Source organism: Myotis davidii, unplaced genomic scaffold (genome assembly GCF_000327345.1).
Source record: "Myotis davidii unplaced genomic scaffold, ASM32734v1 scaffold1819, whole genome shotgun sequence".
NCBI classification, from domain to species: Eukaryota; Metazoa; Chordata; class Mammalia; order Chiroptera; family Vespertilionidae; genus Myotis; species Myotis davidii.
The window spans coordinates 42,015-46,067 of NW_006289839.1; positions in this window are offsets into that span (position 1 = coordinate 42,015).

The window sequence follows — 4,053 nt, forward strand, 5'->3', positions numbered from 1 at the left end:
ATATAAGCATAACCAATGGACATAAGACACTGGGGGATAGGGGAGGCTAGGGGACTGTCTAGGGCGGGGGGAAAAATGGACACAAATGTAATACCCTTTGTAATACTTTAAGCAATAAAAAAAAACATTAACACACACACAAAAAAAATAAAAATAAAAAGAATTGTCATTTACAATTGGCAGTCAATATAGTTTTGGTTTTCAGGTATGGCGGGAGTGCTGGGGCTGTGGTCTCCTCTCCACTTCCTGCTTGGAGGGGGAGATTTGAACCGGTTCTAGCAAGCTAGGAGGCGCTTTCAGGATTAAAGAATAATGAAAGACAGACATAAAAATAGATTAAAAGCTTGGGCCGGGGTGGTGCCTGCCCTGTGGAGGGACGAGCACAGAGAGAGCGCCAGCTCCGAAAGCTGATTTATTATATACTCGAATTACAGGAAGTTACATCACATCTGGGTCGGCCTTTGACATCATGAGATCCATCCCCTTAACACTGGGCAGGAGAGTCGGACTGAGTGTCATCCAGTCTTTCATTGGTTCTGCCTTCAGGGCATGGCTTTTGCCCTTGCACTGAATCCCAGCTGATGTAAATTACACTAAGTGTATTCTAATGGCCCTTAACATTCAGGTGTACAGCATGTTGATTGGGCACATGTATACCTTTTTGAGGTGAACAACTCAATGGGTCTTGTACCCATGTGACACCATACATGGTTATTAGAATATTGCTGACTATATTCTCTATCTATGCTATAATTTGCATCACCATGATTTTATTATCAACTGAATTTAAAGAACATCTTTTGGATAAAAATTTCAAAATGTATAAACTTATTTTTGTCACATGAAACAATTTTGAATTTGTTCCCTATCACACACCATATATAAAATCCAATTGCAAATGCATTAAAAATTAAAATGCAAGAAACACAATTTAGAAAGGTTTATAAAAAATACAAATATATTTAATAAAGTATTTTTAATATAAAATCATGAATCATAAAGAAACACTAATAAATTTGACTGTGTTAAAATTTTAAATATCTATTATTTAAAGTATCAGGAAGGAAGTGAAAAGGAAATATCACAAACTTGAAAAAGATATTTGCAATAAATAGAATCAATAAAAGAACAGAATACATAATGTATTTTATAAACACTGACAGTCAATAAAGACAAATAACTCAAAAAAAATAAAAAGTCATAAACAGGTATTTCATTGATGGAAATTACAATTACTATCTAATAAAGAGAAAATATGCTAATTGACCGCACACCCTCACAAGATGGAGGCACCCATATTTGATAAAGAGGGGATATGCTAATTGACTGCTACTCCCTCACAAGATGGCGGCACCCAGTGCCGTCAGCACTGCCTCATCCAGCCTCAGTCCCCCAGTACCCTCAGCCCCACCAGGGGGAGTAGGCACCACACACCTCATCCTGCTGGAGTCACCCAGACCCCTCAACCCCACCTTATGCAGACTCAGACCCCAGTCCCCTCAGCCCTGCAGAGGAAGGCAGATGGGGGCAATCGGGCCAGCAGGGGAGGGCAGTTGGGATGATCATACTTGCAGGAGAGCAGTTAGGGGGCTATTAGGCTGGCAGGCAGAGTGGTTAGGGCAATCAGGCAGGCAGGCAAGTGGTTAGGAGCCAGCAGTCCCAGATTGTGAGAGGGATGTCCGGAAGTTGGACACCCCTGAAGGGGTCCCAGATAGGAGAGGATACAAGGCTGAGTTGAGGGACACCTGCCCCCCATGCATGAATATCGTGTATCAGGCCTCTAGTGCTTAATATAAAAATGTATAAACTTTTAGGCTGTTCTTCATTTCTCTATAGAGGTAACCATTTTGTACCATTAAAAAAGGAATTACATTTTCCAATTAACTCACTGACCTTTATAATCAATGTTGCTTTAAATGAACTAAACTGAATACTCTGAAGATAATTATCTTAATTCATAATTTGCATTTTATCACATTCTTACACAGCAGTTTAAAACTGAAGGCAATATTTGATATGACAAGCTATGAGACCTCAAATGGGAAGAAATATAATATTGCTAACTAAGTAAATTGTAATTTCCAACCAAAATAATGATGATTTAAAAAATGGAAAACAAAAACAAGTAAATTTAATTCTAATTTATAGTATTTCAATTTGCAATATATTGTTACACAATGGACACATTAGGAAAATGTGTGAGTACAATTAAGAGAAGAGGACAAATGGACAAAAATACCAACTTCACAGCTCTGAAAGTTGATTTAAAACTAATAATAATTTACAATTATTAATTATTAGGAAAGCTGCTAGAAATCCAGGTAAAAATACAGAAAATTTGTGGTCTTCTTATCTAAGGCTGCTCCCATGTCACTCCTACCCCCCAACTCAGCTCAGTGAGTAAGAATTATAATTTTTATAATTTGGGAAGACCACAAATATCAATGGCATTATTGCCACAGGGGAAGACTTGATAAGCAGTGGAAGCGGTTGTCAAGTTGCCCACCACTAGCATTTTTCAGCTCATTGTGCTGAATTTACTGGGTGATAAATGAAGGAAATTATCCTTTTCCTAGACTGAGGCTGTGTTCTCCATTGTGTCAGGCACAGTGCCAGCTATAAACATAATGGGAAGGTACTACTAGTAAAAGTAAGAATGCAGTTGAAGAGATCACATTAGCTCTCTGCATGTGCTTGACTGATGGGTGGAAAAATTTGCACATGTGTGGAAGAAACAAAGATGATACAGTAAAAAATAAAAGCCAAAGTGGACTTGAGATTGCAAAATCATGAGCACTTCTCTACACACACACACACACACACACACACACAGGAGTACATCAAATAGCAGAGGGTGAAAGCCATACTGATTTGACGTATTTGAATACATTTTTAAAAATCATTGGTTGTCTGCTAAGCTATGCATACACAAGGCTAATCTCTGGTAAGTAAGGCCAAATAGAGAAATAAATAATGAGAATTTTAAAAACTGAGTGGGCACACTTCAAAAGAGAAGATCCTACACTAAGAGTTTATTAAAGTTACAAAAAATCTAGGAAAGATGCAGAATCCATATTTACTATACTATATTATAAAAAATATGTACTTACCAAAAATTAGAAAACATGCAAAGAAACTAAAAGAATGTCTTTCATACTTGGTGGGGGAATCAGTCAATAGAATCTAATTTTCCCTGGGATAAGATGTCAGAGTTATTAGAAAATATTTTAAAGTAGTTATTATAAATATATATTAGAAAAATACTATGTTTATATAACTATATGAAAATATGATGGCAGCCTGGTCAGTGTGGCTCAGTTGGTTGTAGCATCATCCCATGTACTAGAAGGTTGTGGGTTCAATTCCCAGTAAGGCCACTTACCTCGGTTGTGGGTTTGAACCCCAGTTGGGGCACATAGAGGAGGCAACTAATGGATGTATCTTTCATATAATATAGCAGATTGTCTTCACAAACTTTCACTAACTTCTAAAATAATCACTAACACCCATAATGAGATATTGGACTAGGTTAACATTAACAAATTCAGGTCATTTAAAGACTCCAATATGAGATAAAAATGTAAATAACAGTCAAAAAATCTATTTGCACTTATACATTTTAATAAGAGCTCTTATAGGAAATATAACAATTCTAGAAGGAAAATAACAGGCAGCACACAGGAGAAATGGTAGAGAGACATGAACAGGCACCTCTCATTCTCTCGATACATAATTCCATAAGAACTAGTGCCCAGAAAGATGTGTTCTATCCATTAGCAATCAGAAAAATGCCAATTTATGTCAAAATGATACCTTTACATAATGATCAGAATGTATAGCATTGAATGTTCTGGCAGTACTAAATCTTGGATCATGGAATTTTTGGATAAAATGTGTATTTACATAATAAACTAGAAAATGTTGGGATAATCTAATAAATTTGGATAATAAATTATACATATGACTCTTTAATTTCATTCTGATTCACAGATGACAATAAATTTTAACTATCTATATATGCAATTATCCTATATAATAAAAGGGTAATATGCA